A 27,333-nucleotide genomic window follows, 5' to 3' on the forward strand; every position below is an offset into this window, starting at 1 on the left:
AGGGAGTAGACTTGAGGGATGGGTTTTCTTAGTCCAGGATGATGGTTGGTAACTCTAAATATTAGAGAGAATACTGGTATTTTAAAAAATTGGACGAGTCTGTGGGGTGTCAGCTAGTACATTACGAGCCTATACAGAAGGTCTGATCATTTAAAAATTATGATATTCAAAGGCGTCTTTGCTAAAAAGCATGCTAGCAAAAACCGCTTTGAGTTCAAAAACATTAGAAACCTATGTATTATTACCTGGTGACCTCTATAGGGTGATGTATCAGTCAATAAATGTGGTATTTCTTGGTGATGGGTCAAGTTTCCAACCTATACAGCAGAGAGATGGAATATCCATTTACAGACTCAATACCATACATGAGACCAAAATGGAGGCCTCCCAAAGAAATACTATTCTTTCAAAAAGGCTTACCACTATCAACAGATTTCTAAAGATTTAGATTATATGGGTCCTGTGTACATTGCGCAGGGAATATAATTCCATTCAGTGCACCCACGATTATTGGTGGGTAACCTATGTGCAAGAAAGAAAGAAATTCGTAAATGGAACTGGTATTAGTTACATTTGATAAGGACTTATTAAAAAACCTATACATATAAACCAGTGTCATTACCAGCAGAGGCAGCAGAAGATTTTCTATAAGGCACTAAAACGTGTTTGTATCACCACTTCTTAGAGGAACATATATGGAAAGTTCACCTGTTCAAAAAATCGGCATGAAAAACTGCCTGAGAGGAGAAAAGGTGATCCAAATTGTAAAAATCATTATTACACACTTCGGATTGAGTAATTCAACATTCATTAACAATCAAAGGATAAATATCATTACCGGGATAATTGTATCGTGTTACAGTCCTTAATGCTTCTCGCGGGGGCGTGCCATTACTACCTAAAAGGAGGGTAAATATACGGTGGTCTGTGTAAGGCGTGGGCCAGGGGACATTATTCAAAACTAAATGCGGACATACAAATTCCCGCTAACCTACCTCCACAGTGGAGTGGTCTTGGCAAAATGAGGGACCGATTATCCAAAGTAGTTCCACCGTCTCCTAAAGACATATGAAAACACACATGGGTTCGGGGAATTGAGTGCGATCGACGCGCGCCGTTAGACAAAGACCCCGTTAGATGGGCTGTCAATGTTTACCTGGTTGCCGTACAAAGTCCGGTAATAACCGCGTTCGTTCACACTTCCACGGAGTGTGTCGTTCCAGCTACCGCGCCTCGTGTCCTGCGTTAATAGCCGCTCGCGTTTTGCATTTCCTGGTCGGTCGAGAAATAATGGGCGGAGCCTCGTCTTTTCATGGAAGCAGAGAAAAGACTATACTTTCTGCTTTGTTGTTTACAGAAAAGGTACCCGATAACCTGCCTCATCCTCTACTTTAGTGTTCGGTAATACACTATAAATAAAACAACTATATTTTCACATCGTAATTTGTACACAGAAAACCATATAAAGTGGAGCTGTGGGTGCACAAATCACATAGGATAGTGTAGACCCCTACACTCCAAATCGGGTCATTGAGAGGAACAATCAGTACAGCCAAATCTTTTTGGCGGATGTTATTGAAAATCAGAATGGTCAAGTTCTAAAGAATCACATTATGTATTTGAGTGCACTTGTCTTCATAGGACAGTGAAAACTCATATATACATCATTCCATAAAAATGTTGAATGCGATCCACATCTATATTGGAAACAATTATCTCAGCCTTGTGTCTATATCATATTGTGTACTGAAATAACAGTAATTGTGCATACAGGAGTGCACAAATCACGTAGGATAGTGTAGACTCCAACATTCCATGTGGTGAAAGAGAGAAAGACAGTTAGGACACACAGTCACGAATGTATGATTACAGATGGGATACAGGGTATTACCCTAAAGGATTGCCAATTGCGCAAAACTATTTTCTGATTCATTAAGGCCCTCCACTACCGAATTAAAGGTGTGGATCCATTTAAGCTCTCTGATATTTGGGATGTTGGATAGATCTCCTCCCCTTGGGCCTAGTGTGATGTGTTCCAAAACTAGCCATTTGAGTGAGTCTGGCAAGTGATTATGTGTAGTACAATGTTCAACCAGAGGTGCCCTGGGTACCTTGCATCTAATTCTACTGCAGTGTGAAAGGAACCGGGCTTTTACACGTTGGTGAGTCTACATGGTCTTCTTCAAGAAGGCACGAAATGTCAAAGACCATGTAGTTTCATCATTCCTAGAATGTCCATCTGAGCCGACTATAACCTCATGTTGGAACCAACCTCGGGTAGTGGGACATTACAGATGCGGGAATTGCAAAGCTTGCCCGTACACTATTCAATCCTATGTGGCTAGGATGGATCAACCAAGTGAGCGGAAACTGAAGCTAACCTCAATCGTGAGGAGCCAGGAATTAAAAAGACCCGCAGCCGAGGCTGCTCAACAACTAGAAATACAACTATTAAGGAAGGGTCTAGGGGACAATGTTTACCGACCTGTCAAGTTCATACCCCTAATGAACTACATTACAACAACAAAAAACTTGGTTGATTCTTCCTAGCCACATAGGTCTTTTTCTGCGATGGCTGACTTTGGTGGGTTAGCAATCGATGACGAAGATCTTAATAACATCATTAGTGACAATCCAAGCATTCTTGATGACTTACCCACCACATCCACCACCACTCAGGATGACTGGGTAACTTTGTTAAATCTAAAAAAGAATCACTCTCGCATCTCTTTACACGGGGTGATAATGAATGAATACCTGCAGGGTAAATGTGCACCATCGGGCCTGATCGTAACCAATGTACCCAGACTTTTTCTCACAGATAAGGAATTTTTACGTAATTGGTCTCTCATAGCTTGGCGCTGCACGCGCGATTGGCTGATTTTGATAATAAAGACGGCCAAGAAAGCAGCAGACGCAGTGCTTATTGAGATACAAATTCTTGAAGGTCAAATTAACGCCGCAATTAGACCTGTGATTTTCAAAAAGAATATGGATGAGACCAATAAAACGAACAAAGATTACAGAGATAAAATTCTAATGAGCAAAATTGAGAAATTTAAGAAAGATTTAGCTCGGTTCTCTATGGAACAGGCTTACCCCTATACTAGCGACTCGTATGTGGCTCCAGATTTCAATTCCAAAGGCAAGAAATACGGGTCCAACTATTCCTCTTCTGGTTCAGACACTGATCCTAGTGATTCAAACAACACATACACAGGGACTCCTGGTAGAGGGAGAGGAAGAGGCTACCAAAGAAGATCTAGCAGAGGGCGAGGGATGCAGAATTTTTATCCAAATCCTGGCCAATGGTGGCCTCCAGCACCTTGGGGCTATCAACAACCACCCATGTGCATACCTCCAATGGGCTACCAGATGCCCAACTTTCCACCTCATCCACAATTCTACCAAGATCAGTCCTCTTTTTTATGGCAGGGCCGAGGGAAATTGAGGGAAAAGGAGAGGACAACAGGGAGTACATTGGGCACCAGAAACGACTCCGTCACACACAGACACTCGATCAGGGCAACAACAGACGAGCACATCGAGGACAGGGACAACGACTTAGTCGTCAACCTGAGTACGCGGACACTCACAGCAGATGAAAGATTTGTTTTGAACAAAGGGCTAGGCTTCGTTCCCACGAACATTTGTGACCCCTTCACATTGAGACGTGAACTTGAGAATTTCTACAGGAAGATACGTCTCCATTTGTTCTTCAACACTAACCAAGAGACAATTGACACAGATGAACCGACAGACCGTAATACTGGTCTCAGACCCAAATCTACATACACGCCTTTGAGCCATCAAGTTCCAGCACGGGTTATTGCTTTTGAACAGGCTGTAACCCATGACATCAAGAACCTTAGTCAATACAAGCATAGACCCTATCACAACATCACGAGAGCCGAAAAAACTGCTCTTATGGATCTGGCAAAGGATACATCCCTGACAATCAAACCAGCTGACAAGGGTGGGGCTATTGTGCTCCTGGATACAGAGGTCTATCGAGCAGAGTGCTTGAGACAGCTTAATGACACAAGAGCCTATCGCCGCCTCACTGAGGACCCTACCACCAGGATTGCACACGAGATTAAAAGCCTTATTGAAGAAGCGTCGAGATACCTGATCACGACTCATCCAGTAACACCTTACTTCTATTGCCTACCGAAAATACATAAGGAAAAAGGCCACCTCCAGGACGCCCCATTATATCAGGAATTGGCTCACTTCTAGAGCCTCTATCCACGTTTGTGGATTTTTTCTTAAAACCGATCGTATCGGAAACTCCAACATATTTGAAGGATACTGGTGACGTCCTGAGACTATTGGCTGCCGTGGAATTCGACGTCACGACTGACCTCCTGGTCAGTTTTGACGTTGAGTCTTTATACACATGTATTCCACAGCAAGAGACATTGGATTGTATTAGAAGTCTCCTTGAAACTAGAGAACTGAATACAATTACCCCAGTAGGGTTCATCATGGAATGTGCCAGGTTGGCCATGATGGAAAACTTTTTCCAACATGAGGATGAACTTTTTTTGCAGGTCTCTGGAACCTCTATGGGGAGCGTTTTCGCCCCAAGCCTAGCCAACTTATACATGCATCAATTTGAGCAAAATCATGTCCTTCACCACAGCAACCCCTTTTTTCCACCAGGTGTTGCTGTGGAGAAGATATATTGATGACATGATAGTCATCTGGAGAGGCTCTATTTATGACATAGAATTGTTCCATACGTGGCTTAACTCACAAAATCGATATCTAAACTTTACTATGGAAGCAAGTAGAGAGAAACTTCCATTTCTAGATATTTTGATTTGTGTGGGTACAGAAGGTTTACAAAGTGAACTTTATCGTAAACCAATGTCACACAACTCCTTGCTGTCCTATCACAGTTTTCACCCTCAGTCACTCCGGGACAACCTACCGGTGGGCCAATTTTTGAGAGTCAGAAGGAACTGTTCCTCCAAGACCTTATTCCAACGACATGCTAAAGACTTGACGACACAGCTAAGGGAACGACATTACCCTAACCATCTGGTCAGACGTGCCTGCAAAAGAGCGTCTAATAACAATCGGGAAGCGCTCATGGAACCTAGGAATAAGCAAACAACTGCAGACCGCATGACCATGGTACACACCTTCAACACTCGTTCCAATGATGTAAAGAAAATCATCCTCAGACATTGGAAAATATTGTATACAGCGATGGGAGATATCCCACGCCCCTTGTTTGCCTTTAAAAGAGGTCCCAGTATCAGGGATAACCTGGTTCATACCAGGCCAAGGTACTATCGAAATGAAGTCACAAATACCCTATGGAACACCGAACCAGTACGTGGTCATTATCCCTGTGGAGGATGCGCTGTCTGCCCTCAGACAAGCAAAACCCTGACAATAGACATAGGAACTGCAAGACCGTGGCAATTGAATAGCCACACCAACTGCAACTCAGACAAATTGATCTATATGATCATATGCCCATGCAAGCTGAGGTACATTAGGCACACTACCAGGAAGATCAAGCTCCGTATAAGCGAGCATAAAAGCACCATTCGGTGCAATAAACAATCTACTCGCTTAACCAACCATTTTCTGGAGCTTAGACACAAAGCAGATGAAATCAAATGGGTAGTTTTGGAACGACCGTTCATTCCCCCACACGTGTCTGATGTGTCACGTTTCCTATTCATCAGGGAGCAGCGCTGGATTTTTAAACTTAGGACGGACGTCCAGGGACTTAACGACAATATACCTTGGGTGTCTCTTTTAAAGAAGTTTAATTCATTTTCGGCACTGGGGATACTGCCTATTTCCGCTGTAGCAATGATGTGAGATATACCTTTTGGCACTCATCTCTCCATATTCCAGGATAATATTGATTGCGTCAAAACGCATACTGCACTTTTTCTGCATGAAGTTGTTAGCTTATATCCCTTATAAGCAAATCCATAGCATTAAAACCAAAATCCGATATTGCATCTTGTGGTTTTCTAGCCTTTAAAACTCTTCGATTTGTAGTTATCTAGTATGCATACATTTCTGGGTTACTCCACAATGATATGCAGGTAGTGGCAAGATCCAATACCAATTACCATCATATGAGTAGACTTCTCTTATAAATATTTGAATGCACTTAACATCTAATCCATGGTAAAGATCTTTGTTTACTCCATTAGTGTTAGAACACACAAACCACAATATTTGTTATGCCATGCTCGGTTGCATTGTATGTGTCAACACTCAGTCTACACAGTAGCAAAGACCGTTTCTTACCAAATGGAGCATGCGCCATGCCGAAACTCGTTTGTGTATGTCTGCACAGTGTATGCTCGCCGCGCATGCCTCGTTTCGATCTGGCCTACGCCGCAGGGCAAACTCTATGTCCCGCCGCCTTGTACTCTGTGCACCACGCATGCGCGAGGCAGTGACATGACCCCGCGCCATGCGGTTTAATTTGACAGCTCGAGGCCACGCCTCTAGCCTGTAGGCGTGCACTATGAGTAAACGCTAGCACCAATCGTCGTGCGCCGCCTTTTACTTTGCACACAACGCATGCGCGAGGTAGAGATTTCACCTCGCGTCATGCGCTCTAGTTTGACATTTCGAGGCCACGCCTCTACCCTGCAGGTGTACAGAATTAGCTGGCGCCATTACCAATCAACGCGCGCATAAATACGCGGTTCCTCCTGTCTGCCGGCACCTCCCCTTCGGTTCAGGCTTACTCCTGGAGGTACCGACGGACAGGTAAGGACACGAAGATACCAGGAACCTTGGTCATGCATTTTAAGTTTTCTTAACCGCTATAGTCTATGTCTGGCAGTTTTACTCAGGCCAGGTCATATGACTATTAGTCTAGCTAGGATAGCTATGAGGAGACATTGTATACCAACTTTGGAACCATTGCCAGCAGTCTAAATTTAGACCCTAAGGATGTTTTTCCTGTACTATTCCCTTTGAACCCTTATAAATTTAACAAGACATGAATGGGATATGAATTAATAACTATAATCCTAGTTGAGTGCAGCCCCCTGAGTGCAGCATTTTGCTTTTTTTAGGACCTGTGGGCTATTTTAGAACAACCAAGTTTTTTTGTTTCAACATAACATAAATACATATTTGAGATAGTGACAGCTATCATGTCCTGAATTTGTCCTTCTCTATATGTTCAATAGAGCAGGGCCTCTTTATCCGAGCCGTTGCCGGGTGAGGTGAGGCTTACTTCCCACACAAAGTTGGGTAAGTGCAAATTAGATTTATTACCTTTTTGCACACAGATTATCTGGTTGTGACTTTATACTATGCAAAGATTTCCACTTGGCCGTTATATAATTAACTGGCCCACTGAGTAATTGAATGCCACAATTTGTGTTCACACATCTGTTTATAAGAGAGTTTTTTGTTTGTCACAAAATTGTTCCTTTTTCCATGATGTTCGTAGGAAAGGATTGCTGTTGACATGGTTATCCACGAGGATACGGTAGGGTGGTTCATTTAGCCACACAATTTTACTTACCTTAACCATGGTATATATATAAAAAAAATTCTGATTATGATTTCACACTCACAAGAGTGGATGTTGCAGTAGCTGTTATTCCAGCCTGGCCCTGAAGAATGCCGGTACAATATTACCATAACGGCAGAAACATGTTGGCCTAGATTCTTTATACTCACTGTACAGTGATTTTTTTACACTGTCATCACACTCTTTTTACCTGACGTCCAGGGGGATATCAATAAAGAAATGTTTCTACCCTGACCGTCATTTTAATTACACACTTATTCCTTTGAGCACTGCACCCTATCAGTACCACTCTCAGTGAGGACACATCTTCTTTCAGCTCTGGATCTATTGGTACCAAGCACTAACATTCAGGCTTGTCCGTAGAAAAACCTGCTGATAAAGTCCTAGATGACGATGCTCCGCCATATGGGTGGGCTGATAGGACTTCTTTACAACTGATGGTCCTTCACTGTTAGTCGTGATAGTGGTGTGTGGTATTTTCTTGTGGCCACTTCTCTTTCTCAATTTTGTAGACCTTCAAGTTTTTTGTTGTTGTAATGTAGTTCATTAGGGGTATGAACTTGACAGGTCGGTAAACATTGTCCCCTAGACCCTTCCTTAATAGTTGTATTCCTAGCGGTAAAAGACTAGCCCGGTGCTACAATTCCCTCCCACGATGGCGGTCGCTAAAGGCTGTTAACGACCCTTGGTTCGGGGAAGAGGTAGCCCAGGTGAGTGCAAATTGGCAGAAGTTTTAAAATAATACAGGATCCCTTCAAGTTTCTAAAAAACAAGTAGCAGCAAAACACAGTAGAAATAAAAGCAGCGCAACGCTCATCCACCCGGCTCACGCCTCAGGGGACAGTCAGCCTCCGCCAACAAAATGACATAGGAAGTGGTTAGATTTTCTCAAAATATCCCTTTTATAGTACGCTGTATGTCACCTTCAATTAAAAAAACTATGTCATATACTCTGTCAGGAGTAGCCACTCTAGTGTCAGCCATCTCAACAGCAACAAACGTGTCAGTTGCTGTCGCCTTCAGAAATGGACGCAATGCTTCCCGCACTACTGTAATTTCTGCGGCGCTATCTAGCAGAGCCAGCGCTCTTGTCAGGTTCCGGAGCTGTGTTCTCGCTATCCATAGTTTACCTCGCTGTTAAAGTGGCAACTTTTTTCTTCTGAAACTGGGGTATTTGACGTGGAAAGTGGTCTTGCTTGCCTTTACCTTCCTTCTGGCGGGGCTGCTCACTGCTTTGTTGGGCACCCCGGCCTCTGCCCCGGTCTCCTCCACCGGTTAGTAAGACTGATAGATCCTGTAAAGAGCGAGGAGAACGTTGATCAGGAACCTGAAAGCGATCAGGTGACTTAATATTAGCACAATTGCGCAAATCATATGTGCGCTCAGTAGACACAGGTATTGACGTGACCCCTGTTTTTGTTGCTGTTTTCCCTGTTTTTTATTCTCATTCCAATTCTGTTCTGGAAAATTCGGGGGATCATCTTTGTCAGACTTCGCTGTCTGAGTTTGCTGCTGTGCTGGTTTCTTAGCAAAAGGCTTAACACGCAAACTATTGCGGCCAACGGTCTTATAAGCCTCCGCAATGATTTTTGGTAACAGCCAGGATTTATCCGCATCGGAGACATCGCGTAAAGCATTAGTCACCTGGAAGTTCACCGCATCTCCCTTGACATTAGCAAGAACGAGATCGGAAACTATGTCAAACACTCCAATTGTCTCATTCCCAATTCAACCACTGCCTCCCCTCCGTGTTCATCTTGTACACGCTTAATTACGGAGGGCGGGACAGCCATGGACGGAGTGCCGAAACACTTAGCATAGACTGCCGCAAATATTCTTTCACAGTTCTCACAATCTGGTACCTTTCTGCAAACTAATGGTCAGAATCCTGTGTTTTTCAACAGGAGTCATGTTAGGAAATACTGCTTCTAGTTGGTCAAATTTCTCGGCAAGCCAAAAAGACATATTATCCTTATCTTGGGGGCGCTTGCCCATAATCGAATCCACCATGACAGGATTATTTTCATCCTGACCGGTTCAACTGGATGCACCGCAGCACCAGGTGCCCTCACCTGGACGTTGCGAGTAACATATTGCACTAAAGCCTGGTGCACTCCAACCAAAGAGGTGTAGAGCACACGTAACTCAGCTACAGTTACTTGCTGATAACGCAGCTGCGGTGTGTAACAGGTCAAAACTGGCCACGTGGCCCAAGGGATAGACAAAGGACCTAACTCAACCGCTGTTATCGATTGGGGAAGGGTGCCATCAAACCAAGCTCAATGCTGCCAGGCATTAATAGGAATCTCTAGCGTCCTATATGAAGTGTATGCCAAAAGCACGGCAGTGGGAGTATAAACATGAAATGTATTAGTACCCGCATCACCCGCAGGTAAAGTAACCCAAGAGTAGAAAAGCTCAAATGGGTACTCGGCTTCAGCACTTACCACAAAAACAACTGCCATGCCTTCCACGGTGACACTATACGTCTGAAAATGATTGCGGACGGCCACTCTACTATGCGGTGGGATATCAACGTCAGCCATAAGGACACATTAGAGAATAGACAAAGCAAATGAATTGTAGCACAAATGGGTAGTAACTCAACGTATATACCTTTTTAAATTATCAAGCTTGAAAAAAACATATGTAAATATAGGTAGGTTTTTCCGTCACCACCGTCAACCGGAAACAATAGTGAGGGTGTCGTGGACTGATATAAGCACTACTCGAGAGTCTCAAAATAAGACCACATCATTAGGTGTGCCATGTTGCAGGGATTCTGCTAATATACAGAACTGTGCCCAGAGGCCCAGGACCTCAGTGAATTGTGGTGGACCAAAAAACTCACCTCAGTACTGAGAACCGCTAACCAACTGGCATCAGTGTCTCATTAGCTATTCGTCCTCCAGCAAAGTAACCAATGATTAGACAACCCAGAACATGCGACTTAGGCTCCTCTCAGGGATGGTGTGAATCAAGAACACTCCTGTTTTTGTTATTCTCATACCAGTCCACAACGTGAGTAAATAGAGACACACAAAAGTTTAAAATGTTCATTTTAACGATTTGCTCTAAGATGCATTATTTTTGCTAACATAAGCAGGCATATGATTAAAAATGATACAATCAGCATTGCTACAATTCCATAAAACACAAAAGGAGAAATCATATTATAATGATAGTGGAAACAGGACCTAAAGTGCCTCGTGTACCACCCTCCCTTGCTAGGAGCTAGTGTTATTATAATAATAGAAGGACTCTTAGGCTTGCATGGGGAACCCCATACCTCATAGATCAGTAGAGATGAATCTTATCACGCTCTGCAAAAGCTCCCACTCTCTGGAAACATATTTTCTCCAATTGTTCCAATCCAATATTAAAGGCTCTAGAATTTCAGTTAGCTGCAGCTGCGTGCATGTTGTGTCTAGAGCATGGGCCAATCAGGCCGAATAATAACTAACATTGTAATGATAACCTTGGAGGCTTCTGTACTCACTGTGCAGACTAAGGTCACGATCTAAGTCTAGGGATGTTGAAAATAAGCCCTTCTCATGAGAAGAAATTCAAGCAGCCTAACTTACAACAACAGTTATATGCAGTTTCGTGTGCAAAAGCGGCAACAAGGTAAACTGTTGTTTAAACTTCTAATAAGCCTATGCTAGCATAGTAATGTGCCCAAACAGGGCTCTGCCTTCATCACACTCATCTGCTGCTCCCACCCTACTGCCTACCCTTTCAGACTCTGAAGCCTTGCTAAAGTCATCTAACAGTAATACCACTCTGAGGCATTGGCTGGTGGCACCTTTGTCAATCTTCAGTTTTCTCATAGTAAACAGAGCCCTTAACTCAGAGATAGGGAATGTGTCATACTTAGATGTCTGTAAAGTTCTGACATCTGGCAAGGACACACTGCGTCATGGCACTGAAGACATTACTAGTGAGGTGTGGTGTATGCACTGCCTACTCTAGTTGTTTACCTACTAAACTCTTTTGAGTTGTAGAAAGAGTGTGCTTAGTCATTGACACACATCTCTAAGTTCAGTAGAACTGACTGTATTTAAGCTTGTATTATATGTACCTCTGGTACCTTTAGTGGTTTTTAAATGATCAATCACTTGAGATTATCTGGTAAAACAATGGCAAGCTGGAATCCCACCGCTGCCTTGAAGTCCCTTTAGATACACTAGAATGGTTAGACTCCACAGAAGGAGATGTAGGCCTTCTCGGCATACATCCAACTCTTCCTGCGGGGACAAAGAAAGGACCCAATGGGCCTCCATCTCCAGTAGGAGCTGCTCTATCCAGGTCAAGGTCATTGACACCTTCCTGGTCAGCTTCAGAGTCTGATTCCTGTGGGATTGGACCACTGGGCTCTTCCTCCTCTGCTGCTTCCACACCATCGTCTACACTCTCAGGCTCTGAAGCCTTTCTAAGATCATCTAACAGTAATACCTCCTTGAGGGATTGGCTGAAATTTGGCAGGGACCCACTGGTTCCTAGCATTGAAGACATTACTAGTGAGCACTGTTCCCTCTAGGCCGCGCGCGCGCGCGCGCACCTTCTCTGACGTCAGCGCGCACCACCTATCGTGGAGCGCGCACACAGGCCGTCGCAAGAGATTCGCGCCGCCCGCCGCTTTTAAAAAGCGAGCGGCGCGAACATGACATGCAGCACATTTCCAGTGGTGGCGGCGGTGCGGGTGTAAGAAGTTGCAGGTAAGGAGCGGGACGAGAATGTATTTACCACGGCGGGAGGCGGGTGGCGGGAGGCGGGAGGCGGGAGGCGGGTGGCGGGAGGCGGGAGGCGGGAGGCGGGAGGCGGGAGGCGGGTGGCGGGAGGCAGGTGGCGGGAGGAGAATGGAGAATGTATTTACCACGGCGGGAGGCGGGTGGTGGGAGGCGGGAAGCGAGAGGCGGGAGGCGGGAGGAACCGGTGGTTATTGTGGGGGAGTGCTTTCAACGTAGTGAAATTCTGGTGTATTGCTCATTCTGCTCCTGCTCACTCTACCTCAAAATCAGTGTCCCTCTGAGTTAATCTGACAATAGTACACTGGCCGTCTGCCCTTCTAGCAGAGTCTGTACATACCATATCTGTTCCTTCCTCTCTGTTACTGGCTGGCCATTTGTCTTTCTTTCGGTATGGTCATCCTATTCCGGTACTCGTGCAACATGAAGACGTATTGATTCGTTCATTTCAAAATATCAAGTTCTTTGCCTAGGACTATTAATTTCCTGCTTGCATTTTATTATTTATATGCCTTCCTGTAGAAAGCTGCAAACTGATCGTCATTTTTGGTACACCGTTGGTCATTTTAGTAAGCAGAATGAGATTTAAAGTGCATACGTACAAAAAATAGGACACGCATTTTTCGCATTAAAATGCACCTGTAGTGAAAAAGCTTAACAGAAGAGATTGTCCAACTGTTAATCCAAGGGTTTATTTTCATCAATTGATCGTACACAAAAATTTTCCGAAAATGTTCGGATTTGGAAATATTTTTAAAAAATGATTTATAGTGTGATAGTATTTTCCAGCCAGTAATTGGTAGTTCTGATGAGGAGCCTGACTCTTCCTCGCCTCTGGTGTCAATGTTAGAGGCTACATTTTTTTTGACGTCTCTCACTGCACTGTAATCTCATCTAATGCCAGGGAGCGTATCGTGAACATTTGCGCTGGCCCAATGATTGCTTCTTTGTGTTGAAGAGCTGTGATGCATGCAGGTCACTTGTTAACTCACAGAAATTCCGAGTTTTTTTCTTTCCAATTAGTTAGAGTTAAATGTGTGCGGCTAAGACACTGCCAACTCATAACAAGCATTTTCAATGCATATGTGCACACATTGCACACCCTGCACACTCACACAATGTTCACCCTGCATACACACACACACACACACTGCTGGCCCTGGACACCCACACACTGCACACCCTGCATACTCACACACTGCTCACCCTGCACACTCACACACTGCTCACCTTACACACTGCTCACCCTGCACACACAAACACTGCCGGCCCTGGACACCCTCACACTGCTCACCCTGCATACTCACACACTGCTCACCCTGCACACTCACACAATGTTCACCCTGCACACTCAGACAATGTTCACCCTGCACACTCACACACTGCTCACCCTGCACACTCACACACTGCTCACCCTGCACATACACACACTGCTCACCCTGCATACCCACACTGCTCACCCTGCATACTCACACACTGCTCACCCCGCACACACACACACAGCCCCGGTGCGCCGTCATGAGCATCCAGGGGCGCCGCGCTCAAGTTAGGAAAATCAAGCTTGGTGTAAAACACTAAAGCTGCCAGAGTCGGGGAGCCGCTTGGTGTGATTCTGCCTCCAGTTTAGCGACATAACCACAGCGTGCAATCCACAGAACAAAAGGTTATCGGCTGTTCCCCGCTAGTAAAATAGCAGTTTTAGCACCTGCAAATCTGCTTCCCATTTAATGTAAGCCCTTACCCGGCGCTGAGTGAATGGAGTTGCAGCGGCGCGGTGCTCACACCGACTGAGTTGTGCCATTGTTATTTTATTATTTTAATCAGTCTGTCAGACACATAGCTGGTTGGGTCAGCTGAATCCCGCACGGACTGCCACGGCCTCTGGGATTGTTTCTCAGCAGCAGACCAGCCCCTCTTGTGCAGCTGCTGTTGAGCCATACTCCCTATCCTGCCCGGACTGTGTTTGCTGTGGTGAGAGTTGTTGCGTCAGTGGCGATGTGCGATCGGTAAAATTACTGTTCCTTGAGTTGCCTTAGAAAGTAAGTGTTGCGCCTCAGTGAGTTATCTTTTCTTGAAAATGTGATCTAAATGTTATTAATTGTGCAAGCGGGCCACCAGTGCTGCCGGTCCATTACAATTACTTTCAGCAACAGCAAGGTTAATTCACACAGATCACGTTGTAAGGGAGAAATGGCCCCTTAAAAATCACACTTTGACTACTTACAGTTCACATATTTCTTAATTACCATGATTGATCGATTATCTGTGTGCAATATGGAATTTTAAAAGACAAGCCTGTTGCTAGCCTGAATTATAAAATGGCTCCTCTTGGATCCCCTTCCTGTAACCGTCTTTTTGGAAAGGGGCACTGGGTTTGTGACTTTACATTTCAGGGGTTTTGCAGCAGCTTGAAAGTCTTTCAAAGCGAGGTATTATTGTTTTAAGGGCATACTTCCTGATATTGAGCTTTTTCCATGGACTTAAGAGCTTGGTTTTATTCAGGGAGGGGGAGGGGGGGGAGTGGATGTCTGTGATTAAGAGCCGTCATGCAGTTTGTCTTTGGTTGGTGCCCTTCCGTTTCTGGTGCTTTGATGCAATTTTGGGATCCTAGACTTTCTTGTTTGCTGAACTGGGTGTAATTTCTGATATTAATTTGTTTCCCTCGTCTTCAATGCTTGATTTTACTTGCGTGAAAGAGTCACTCATATTCATTGAAATGTCACTCATAATTAACTGACATTGTGGAAATGTCACACATAGCAATCTGAAACCTTGGCAGTTATGCACTAAAACTAATGCAGGTGATAACGGGTGTAAAACGGAGGTCGGGCAGAAGATCGGCATGGCATTTGATTATCATTAATTATTAATCAAATGCCATGCCGATCTTCTGCCCGACCTCCGTTTTACACCTGTTATCACCTGCATTAGTTTTAGTGTAAAAAGGCAGCCTCCACGGAGCTTGTTAAAGACTCAGAAAGAGGGCATTATGCCCCCCCCACCAGATCCTCACAGTGTACAGATGCACATTTGCACATTTGGCTCCCCTAGCATTTATTGCAAATGACCTGGTAGAAGAAGTTTTGGATGTTATGGTTGAGCAGCACGTATTGTAATCCTATTCTAACATGTTTGTTGCTTGACTTATATACCAAATATTTTTCAGACTCAGCTTGTGCACAGGCTGTTAGAGCCCACTCTTGACTCCCTTCTAGCTCAACCCTTCCTGTTAATTTATTGTCTCCCTCTCCTCTACTCTGAAGTCACACTGTCATCTGAATGCAGCCTCGGGTTTGAGAACCCACTGAGCTCTGCCTGAGGACTCCTCCATATTCATTATACTCCCACGAGGCTCTGTTGCTTCAGCCCTGAGGACACACTGTCCTCTGTTTGACTGCAGCCTCAATTCTGAGGCCTCCTCTCCACATGTCTTGCTTCCACAAGGCCCTGCTGCCTCAGCTCTGAGATCCCACGGACCTCTGTCTGTGGTCTCCTTTGTACTTGTCTTTGATGGATTGTGTGCTTCTCAGCCATCCTGTGGGTTACCTTGTTCACCCACCTCAACCATTTGCAGTTTGTATTTTGTGCTACACCTTCTGTAATGCCGCTTTCCCCTGGGATTCACATTTATAGACCAGTTTAAGATAATGGATGCTAATAATGGAACACATGGGCACACCCCTGTTTGTCCTTGGCTGAAATCCCAGGTAACTATTTGGTCATTTTTTGTCTTGGGCCTCTTGACCGGTCCCATGCACAGTTTGTAATTCTTCAGGCGTTTGCTGACTTACTTGTCTTCTCTTGTAGGTTTCCAGTCTGTACGGTATTTGGATTACAGTGGTCAGGTGCGAGTACCACAAAGACAAGGTAATTCTGTTTACGTTCCTCGTTGGGTTGGGGGTTGCTGGGTAAATAGATTCACAATCTGCACCCTTTTTTCTTTTGCAGGTTCGTGAGACCGTACTACAAAGACAATTGCACAGGCAGACGTGAGTGCAGGCAGAAGAGGTAATTGTTGGGTTGAGTTAAACTGTGGTGCGTCTTGAACATTGTAGTACCATATATACTTACCGATGTTTTCTTCTGTTGCAGGTTTCACAGCAAGAACCCCATACATTTAAAGAGGCGCACGTGAGTGCAGGCAGAAGAGGTAGGCAGAAGAGGTAATTGTTGGGTTGAGTTAAACAGTGGTGCGTCTTGAACATTGTAGTACCATATATACTTACCGATGTTTTCTTCTGTTGCAGGTTTCACAGCCAGAACCCCATACATTTAAAGAGGCGCACGTGAGTGCAGGCAGAAGAGGTAATTGTTGGGTTGAGTTAAACTGTGGTGCGTCTTGAACATTGTAGTACCATATATACTTACCGATGTTTTCTTCTGTTGCAGGTTTCACAGCAAGAACCCCATACATTTAAAGAGGCGCACGTGAGTGCAGGCAGAAGAGGTAGGCAGAAGAGGTAATTGTTGGGTTGAGTTAAACTGTGGTGCGTCTTGAACATTGTAGTACCAAATATACTTACCGATGTTTTCTTCTGTTGCAGGTTTCACAGCAAGAACCCCATACATTTAAAGAGGCGCACGTGAGTGCAGTCAGAAGAGGTCATTGTTGGGTTGAGTTAAACAGTGGTGCGTCTTGAACATTGTAGTACCATATATACTTACCGATGTTTTCTTCTGTTGCAGGTTTCACAGCAAGAACCCCATACATTTAAAGAGGCGCACGTGAGTGCAGGCAGAAGAGGTAATTGTTGGGTTGAGTTAAACTATGGTGCATCTTGAACATTGTAGTATAACAGTTTGCATTCATGAGCTAGGCGTCAACAGAAGCCATGTTTCCTTATTTTGCAGGCTTTGTGGGACAGCAGGCTCAAACCGGCGGGTACGGAAATGTTCAAGCGCAAAGCTGTAACTTCGGGAGAGTGCAGTGCTTCACCACAAAGGAAGAAATGTTGCCTTGTATTCAAGGAAGAGTGGATGAAGGAAATTGTGGAGGCTGAGACACAGAAGTCACGAAGCAAGGTCCGCATGCAACTCGGGGAACTATTTCAATACAGTCCGGATGTGGGCTTGATTTGCAAAGCATGTGCCGAAGCCAAGATTGTTGGGGACTTTTCCACAGGGAAGAAATGGAGTGATGGCTGGAAACTGGACTACATGAAATGCCATCTACTTAGCAAAGTACACAAGTCTGCCATGGTGATATTGAGAAACAGAAGTGCTGCTGCGAGGTTTGGTTTTGGAGTACGGGCAATGCTGACAGAAACTGCCACAGACAAAGCAAATAGAATGGAAGTAGTTGAACGCCAAAGATCTATGCCTGAGGAGATAACGATTCTCATCAACAACGTGTTGCTGGCAGTCAAGATGAACACTTCAATGTTATCTGTACAAGACATCCATGACCACTTAGCTTTGTATGTGAAGATACCAGACAGCTGGAGGAGCAAGAACTATGCCTTTGAGTTCCGTGAGGCCATCAATAGCGTGATACACTGTGAAGCTATGACAGAACTTCGGCAAGCTTTGTATCACACCTTGATAATTGATGAGAGCACAGATATTTCTGTTTCAAAAATGCTCATCCTGTATTTCAAGTTCCGACCTGTAACATCAACTGAGCATAAAACGCAGTTTGGGGGCATAGTGAAGCTGACTAGCTGTAATGGTGAGGCTATCACTACTGCTGTGAAAGAATTCTACACTGCCAATGAACTGGACCTCATGAAAATGGTCATCTTCACATCTGATGGTGCATCTGTGATGCTGGGGAAGAATAATGGTGTTGCTACTCGCCTTAAACAATCCATTCCTCATCTAGTTGAGCAGCATTGTGTCGCCCATCGAGAAGATTTGGGAGTTGATGATGCCTGGAAGAGGGTTCCAATGATTAAAGAGATGGAGACATTATTGAGGACTGTCTACACTGTGTTCTCCAGATCTCCTGCAAGGAAGTCCAAGCTGGATGAAATTGCATCGGTCACTGAATGTGAAGTTGTCTCTTTTCGACCACTGAATGAAGTCCGGTGGCTTTCAAGGCATTTTGCTGTTGGTGCACTAATTCGTAATTACGAAACTGTTCTTAAGTACTTTGAGCATGAGAAAGTTGAGGAGAATGATCCAATTGCTAAATATTGTTATAAAAAGCTATCAGACTCCAACTACCATATTTCCCTTGCAGTACTTAATGACATTCTGGGTGAATTTGCATCTTTGTGCAAACTATTCCAAAAAAGTTCTTTAACTGCTGTTGAAGCCGTACAGTATGCAAGAGCGAAGATTGGCCAAATTAAGCAACAGTATTTGGGGGACACTGTCTTTTGGAGCAGCAATGTAAGAGAGCTGATGGTTTTGTACAAGGATAGGCAAGAGTTTGACAGTGGGCCTATTTTGTCTTTTGTTTCCCTTCTTTGTGAGCACATGCAAAAAAGGTTCCCTGAAGGTGAGCTAAAAGAATGGGCAAGTTTTGAGATCCAGGCAATAGCCACACAATCGCATTTTGATTTTGGGACTGAGAATATTGAAAGACTTGTTGAAAAGTATAAAAAATGTCTTGGCCCTGGGTGATTGTGAAACACCAGAAGATGTTGTTCGACAGTACCGAGACTATAAATATGTGGTGGCAGAACATGTTAAGGGTGGGTTATTTACCACCTTTCAAGACATGGTGACTTTCACTGTACGCAATGCTGCTCAGTATAGTGTCGTGTCTCAGCTTGTTGATGTCTGCGCAACATTTCAAGCATCTAGTGCAGACTGTGAACGAGGATTCAGCCTCATGAATACTATCAAGAGCAAATTAAGGAATAGACTAGAGCAGAAGCATTTGGACATGCTGATGAGGACAAAGGCCTACCTCCTGAACAGGAAAGTTGACCTAGACCGAGTTTATCAGCACTGGAAAAATGGCAAGGATCGCCACGAGAAGCAACCCTGTCACCCATCTAGTGACGCCACTTGACGTGTCTGAACAGCCCTCTACCTTCTTGTGTATATGTGATATTGTATAGGCTCGCAGCATTTCCCCACCCAATGAACTGTGCTCCAGTTAAGAATATTTATTAAAATCTAATGATGGTACCACCATTGAAGTCTTGTGCTTTTCTAAACTTGAAGTGTACTTGCCAGTGTAACCAGTTCATGTCATGGCGTGCTTATCCAATATTGCAAACTGCCCTTAAGACCCTTATTGTGGCGCTGTATGTGTGAAAATGCACTATCTTTTCGCTTTTTAAAGAAAAATTTTGGAGTGCCATTTGGCGCCGCAGACACGTGCCGTTTGGTTCCTGGCGCACATAGCCATGGTTGCAGCGCACAGAGACCCTCCACTGCCGCATGCAGAGGAAAAAAATTAGAGGGAACATTGCTAGTGAGGTGTGGTGTATACACCTACCTACTCTAGTTGTTTACCTACTAAACTCCCTTGAGTTGTAGAAAGGGTGTGCTAAGCCCTTGACACACAACTCTAAGTTCAGTCGAACTTACTGTATTTAAGCTTGTATTATATGTACCTCTGGTACCTCTAGTGGTTTTCAAATTATCAATCACTTGAGAGTATCTGGTAAAACAATGGCAAGCTGGAATCCCACCGCTGCCTCCAATGTGAGAAGTTGGCCTAGCATATGCTGTCCACTATTCTAGTGGGCACCTTGCACCAGTCCAAACAACCCTTATTGATGGAAGGTTAAATTATAGAAAGCTATCCTAGTGGTTGCTGTGGAGAGCAGACGTCAGGCTAAGCCTTGAAGGAATGTAAAGCAGCTTGTTTTACCAGTCTATAATCTCATGAATGACAAAATGAAAGGAGAATCACACCAGGTACATATATAAAATATATGTATTTATTCTAAACACATCCCTCTAGTTTCTTTATGAGGCTAGAGGCAAAAGTACAGAAAGTGGTATAAGTACTACAACTTACATAGATACAAGGCCTAGAGCCTTCAGAACCGCTGGGGCCACCAGGAACCGTCCAAGGTAGTGACACAGGGGACCCACAAGGATGGGTGCAGTGTCTAAACACAGTCGTGAATCACAATGAACTTCTATGGGGAAAGTCGCGGTTGGAATTTTTAAGATAATGGACTCATAGAAGAGGACTTGGAGCAAACCCCTTAAGAACCAGGAGGTTCTAGAGTAAACACCCACGGAAGCACCGAAGTACTCGAGTTACTTCACCCAGGGAATCCTATAATTACTTTTTTACATTTACTATATGTATATATTTGTATATTTCTGGAATCAATTTATATTTGGATTTAGTAGCATAAAGTGCAAGGGTGCATAACATATTTTTGCATCATTGATATGTGTGTGTATTATTGACCTTACTACTCACATACATGAAGCATACAATCAAGCTAGTGAGCAACTCAAACCACACACAATTCTACAGCACTCATTGATAACAAATACTTTTTATAGACAAACATACAGTTGAGAAATCTGGGACTCAAGAGACAAATCTAGCATTTCTGTAATTGCATACAAAATGGGGTGTCTAAAGCTATTATTGTAAGAATATGGTGAATGAGACATGACTTAGCACCATTTTTATTGACAGAAATATGCTTCTCAATTCCTGTCCTTGGTTGTTTCAGTGCCTCCTTCAGACAACACAGCCAACGGCTATATATGTGAAGGTTGTACGAGTGACCAGTCCTCGGACACTTGCACAGCGACTGGGGTGGTTTGGTGCACCGGGAAGCAGAACACCTGTGGCACCTTCTCTGGAACTGCCTCCATTCCTGGTGAGATACATTGATTCTTACAATTAAGAGTTTTGTATCCCGCTGCATTATTCTTCATGGTTTCCAGCTACTTCTTTATATTGTAATTATGTTCCGGCTAATTATTTGCAATTCATAGAAACTCACTGAATGTCTTCAGCAAGCATCATCATTCTACAAAGCACACATCAAGTAGATGTACCTTAAGGGTTTTATGCTTATGTTTTTAACCTGTTATCTGATTAAACGGTCTTCATATGGTGCCAAAGGCTTTTCAAAAAGTGTTGTTTTTGTGAACCGCAGTGTTTGTGAAATGAAGTCTAAGGCTCCTGGGATGTGTGTGTCTTGTTACATCCTTCCTACCCCTTGATAGAAGTTGATGCACTTCAACAGTTCCATCAGACTCCTTCCTCAGCTTAGCCTTCACTGCATTGGTTGGCGCTTGTCAATGTCTCCTAGTGAAGAATATGTGCCTAGTTAATAAAGCATTTAAACGGACGTAGATAACCCTTGCTTAGGATAAAATGTAATCTATGCATCACAGAGGTCAGCTTTGTTCCTCTACATTTGTACGGGAAAAGCTCAGTGCCTACTGCCAGAAGGCCACCTATTGTAACATTCTTGTGTAATATACAAATTCCATTGATGCAGTTCAAGGAGTTAGTCTTGGTTTTGTTGAATGAAATGTGCGAAGTGTCTAACATTCTTTGCAAAAGAAATAGTAAAAAAGGAGTCCAATAGCTCTATAACATAACATGATTTCTGACACAATCTCTATCAAATATTATGATGATCATTGTTAGCAATACAAAGTTGAGACTTTAACATACAAGTCAGGCAAACAGTGTCCTTGTCCCCTGCAGAGCTCTTAATTCTCACCACGAGGACATGTATGTATGTATGGACCATCTGTAATGCTTACAATTCAACAGTAAATCCAAGGCCCTGGAACCTGGGTCAGGTGGACTCCAACAATTACTGTTGTGGGTCAGCGTCCAATCTGAGTCCTTGGGCACTGGGATGGAAGTGATTTCCTTCCTAAATGCAGAAAACATTGATCTGACAGCAATGGTAATGACTGATTATTGTGTGTGTTTTCAACAGGTGAAGCTGGGAGAGAGTATAGCGGGAAAGGATGCTCTACTCAAGACTTCTGCAAACTTGGAGTTTTTAACCTGGCAGGAACGCATGTCTACGATTATGCTTTAAAGTGTTCCCCTGCCCTGAAAGTTTGAAACCTTCGTTTATACCCCATAGGCACTCCTACTCCAGCTTAGTAATTGTTGGTAGACACATTCTTAAAGCTCAAAAAGTATGTAGAATGCAGTGTCTGGTCTTGTGAAAAGGAAGCATTTGAACTCATGACAGCCTCTCTGAGACCCAGTTTACAAGTGGCCGATGTGCTCAGTACAATCCAGGCCAGCGTGCTATTTAACCACTAGCTTCTCTTTTCAGGCATCTTAAGCACCTGGGTATCTCAGAGGCTTATTTTGGATTCATGCATTGAGTGGTCAAAGCCCAGCCCTGCAATCACCGATCAATACTGTCTTATGGTTAAAGAAGGAGCTTTTTCTGATGTGCTATTAATGCTGACTTCATGAGTAGCCATGAACAGCCATTCCTGTTTTTCTTCTGCTTCTTGGTTTTAGAGCTGAATACCTCTTCTAACATAAAGTAATGGAGAATATCTCACACAGATGTGTTGATGATGTCAAAATACAAGAGCTCAAGGTTAATGGTTCATCTCTCCAATGTTAATGTGCAGTGTAATCCAGCAATCGGCATACTTTATTCTACAGCTATAACTCATAATAGAAAGAAAATGTACACCTAATTTATATTGCACGTTGAAAAAATGAATAAATCTTAGTTTACACTACTGCATCTATGATGAGTCTGCGTCTTTAATGGCTAGATTGGGTTTGGTGCTTAATGCCAGTTGTGTGCAAGAAATGAAGGTGAATAGCTTACCAAGATCAGTTACTTCAGTCAAGATGAAGCATCAAAGAAAGACCTTCAATGCAATGCAGGCAACAGAATGAAGACCCTGAGTCTGATATTATCAGTTAGACCTGCCCATGCTCAAGACCTCTGGTGGAACCCTCCCGGTCCTCATTCCTTGTTGGATGCCTTGACTGATGTTACGGTCGAGGCCAATGGAGGGCAGGTTGAACCTGAGTGAAGTTTAAGACTATGGACCTGATGTAGGTCTCGGCAGACAGGTGACTCCATCACAACGCTGACGGATATCCCGTCCGCTGAAATATAAATTCAATTACATCCTGTGGGATTTATCTTTTGGTGGATGGGATAATATTAATCATTGTGACGGAGTAACCAGTCCCCCGAGATCTCTATCAGGCCCCATGTCTAGCAAATGGTGGACTTAAGGTTTGCCATGAATTTCACTCCATGAAAGTCCCAGCAATCATAGGGGGTTGTGACGACTAAGTCTCAATTCAGAAAGCCGCCACTTAGCTTATTACAGCCTAATATTTTATTGATAGTCGCAAAATTAAGTGTTTCAGACACATCTTAAATCTCCTTACCATGACTGTGGATGAAACAAGAAAGTGTTAGGTCGGATGACAACTTAGATATCAGACAACCTTTGACAATGTTGTCAGTTTACCTGTTCAGAAACTTCTCTAGCGTTCCAAATATTTGTAAAAAACATAAAGGAAGAGAATAATATCCATAATACAGAACATATGTAGCATCATAATAGGATTGACTGTGAGGAAATGAGATGCATTGTATGGTGCGATTGTGTGTCCTCAACATGTAGTATACTACCAATCCCTTTATGACCATTCAGGTTTTGTTTGTTAAACCTTAGCTCATCCCTGGGTAGTTGTATCTCTGAGCACTCAGGCTTAAACAAATGTAATTCATTTAAAGCATGAACATATTTGAAGAAGTAAGAAACTCCGCACAAGAAATTTGACAATTATTTATTTAATATAGAGTATATTTTTATGAATTCATCAACAATATGGAAAAGATACAGAGAGATGGAGTTTAAAAGAAACAACATATCAAGACTTTTCATTTAACCGTGAACAAGCATTGGCAAATTCAACAGATGTTACCCTTTGGAACTTTTTCAAGTGTAAAGCGGTTACTTAGAGTTACTCTTGGAGACAAACTCTAGCAGGAAGCCAATCGAAGGGATGAGCAAGGCAAGCAGACTTAAATCTAGTTGTTAATGTCAGTGGCTCCCTGCTATTCACTTCTATGTAGTGGTCCTCATGCAGATGATACAGGTTGCAGAATATGCTCAAGGATGCTGTGCATGTGATGGGGGTCCACCATCCTAGAGATGTGATTCTGACCACAAGATTTGAAGCCCCACAATGTTCCCTCTAGGTCAGCAGAAGTTCAGTTGCCTCTGGGCTACCAGCAGCCTCACTTCTTGTGGCAATAGCTCTATATCTGGGTTACTAAGCTACACTCTGATGACTTTCCTTGGCCCATCAGATACTGGTGAAACTTTTGGGCATTGATTCCTAATCTCTTGGGCTACGCAGCAGCGATGGGAGGGATGCAGCGATCTGGGCACCAATACGCCAGAGAGGCTTCTTTAGATTTTGTGGTCTTGTGCTTTGCACAGGAAATCAGACAACTGACTCTTTGAGTCTATGCTTCCAGCTGGGATTGGGGGCTACTTCTTCATGAGCTGGACGCCACAGGCACGGTCCTTTCCTCCATTAGGACAAAAGCAGCAGGTGCAAACTAACTTTGGTGCAGTCTTTTCTTTGCTCATTCCTGGGTCAGCACTGCAGTCCTTCTTTGGCCCTCTTCTTCCACTAAAGTGACATGCTAGGTGTGCCCTTTTTATGCCCTTAAGGGAGGTTACCCTCACAAACCAATGAGTCACTAGGGTCCCTCTTGTCTAATGACAGCATCCTCTGAAGACTCAATTTTGTCATGATGACAGAACCCCCATCTCATCATCAAGAGCTCAGTGGCCCACCTTGGAGGTGTGGCTACCTGTAGGCTACAGGCCCACTGGAAAGCCAGTTTCATCAGTGTTTAACCCTCTCTGTCCCTGATGGAAGCCTATCGTCCTGAACTAAAGAGCAGCCCACCTCGAGTGTGGTTACAATTTGCCGATCAACAGCGTCCTTTGAAGTTTGACTTGTGAGCTAACACCCCTTGTGCCTTATTTCTAGGCAGGACTCTGTTGTTGGCTGACCCGGAGCCATTAACATGACTTCCCAGGTGGGCAGAAGGCTGTTTCATAGTCAGCCAATGTAAATGACCACTTCATATTTTGGGCAATTTTCTAAAATGCTGCCTTTTCCTCCATGTTACATTAATTTTGACGTGGGCATCAAGTCAGGCTTAATGTAACATATGGGTTGAAAGTAGAAGTACCAACTTTGGAAGTCCCATTCAGAAGAGCTGGGATGTCAGTTTGTAACTCTGTATTTGCCAATAGGGATACCAATATCTTTTCCAGAGAAACTACAATTTCAGCTTTTTTGGCTGCTAGAATATGTTGCAATCTGCTCAAGGGCGCGATAGGCCTGCTGTTGGGATGGCTTAAACATATTGAAGAGGGAGTTAACAGGTACATGCATCATTGTAGTCATTTGCAATTTCTTAATTGAGATTTTTAAGGAATCGCAATTAAGAATTCGCAAATGCCTATGCATGTAGGAATCGCAGAAAAATGTGCGATTTCTAAACATTCCTTAAATGCGACTCGCAAATTGCGACTCGCAATTAAGGAATCCCTCCCTATCCATTCCTATGGGCCTAAAGGCCCATAGGAATGAATGGGAAGACATACTCATTTTGCGAATCGCAGTTAGCGATTCGCAAATGGAGAATGCGATTTCAAGGGTGCAGGGGTGTCCAAAGGACACCCTGTTGCACCCCTGAAATAGATTTTTGCACCCATGTTACGCACACACATGCCATATGTGTGCGTAACATGGGACTTTGAAAAATGCACTTTGATGCTTTTTCAAAAACATCGCAATTTACCATCACCATAAATGTGATGGTAAATTGCGATTCTTAATTGTGAAATCGCAAATCTTTTTACTTTCTTGCAATGCATTTAAGGAATCGCAAATTGCGATTCCTTAAGTGCAATCGCAATGTAAGAAATCACAAATTTTGCGATTTCCTAAATTGCGAGGGGCTACTGTTTCATGCATTCAAAAATCAATTTTTGCGATCGCAAACGGACCATTTTTGCGATTTTCACCGTTTGCGATCGCAAAATTCTTTGATGCATGTACCTGTATGACTTTATTTATGGCCTTACCTAGCAACGTCCTGTTAATATTTTAAACTGCCCTTCCCCTCTGCACTAGGTATTAAAATAAGCCACCTTTCCAAACTATTCAGCATCCGTGTCAGGCTCCCCTTTGGACCCGACCCGCTCCATATCTCAGAACATGGGTTGGGAAACATCTTCCCTGTCCTGCTGGATTTGCTGAACCTGTCTTTAACCAGGTGGTTGATTCCCCCTCAATGGAAGCATGCAATGGTAAAGCAGCTACTAAAAATGCCCAGTCATGACATAGGGTAGGACATGGGCACCACGAAAGGAGGGATGGCATAGAGATGCTGTGTTTTGTCAGGAACAGCTATCAGCATACTGGGACCTAATGCCCACACAATCCCAACTTAAAGATGTTTGGGGCCCGCTGCAATTCTACATGAGATCGCAAGCAATAGCCGAGGAGGCCTCGTACCCCCGGATCCCGGATGTCCAGGACTGACATCCATCCCCTAACTTGATGAACCTGAATGACTAACCTCCCTGGGTTTTCTCCTGGTTGGTTAACATGGCACATTCCCTCTTTATTTATTTTTTGTTTACCTTACAGGATCACAAAATGTACCCTGTGCACAAATATTGATATTTGCAGAAGAACCTCCGATTGACTGATTTAGCTGTGATTGTTAAATTGCACATATGTGATGAATAAACATAAGACTGTATGGAGGGGTAGTGGGAGGATCAGACCGCCACCATTGTATCGGATATTAATTGTAGTGCTCTATAAAACTGCAAATCTTGAATAAAGAGAATACATTTTTTTAAATGCCCCGTCTGGACCCACTATTACTGGGCAACTCCAGGCCCGTCTCCCTATTGCAGGGATTGTCTAATTCCTGGAGAATTGTATAAATGAACACCTTTCCTCTTTTTTGGAGTTAAACAAAAGCCTCCATCCCACCCAAATGGGCAGTACACCGCCGCACAGTACTGAAATGACACCTTCAGCTGTGGTAGAGGAACGTAGACGGCTCCTATATCAAGGAGACTCCACAGCAATTATCCTTTGTGATCTCACTG

The 27,333-nt window shown here is 43.7% G+C and overlaps 1 pseudogene; it reads left to right on the forward strand.

Moving 5' to 3' along the window:
* The window catches only part of LOC147718141 (phospholipase A2 inhibitor and Ly6/PLAUR domain-containing protein-like), a 118,160-nt pseudogene extending 95,914 nt beyond the window's left edge, over positions 1-22,246 (forward strand).
* Positions 22,247-27,333: the final 5,087 nt, after the last annotated feature.

Source organism: Lissotriton vulgaris, chromosome 4_2 (genome assembly GCF_964263255.1).
Source record: "Lissotriton vulgaris chromosome 4_2, aLisVul1.2, whole genome shotgun sequence".
Classification (NCBI taxonomy): domain Eukaryota; kingdom Metazoa; phylum Chordata; class Amphibia; order Caudata; family Salamandridae; genus Lissotriton; species Lissotriton vulgaris.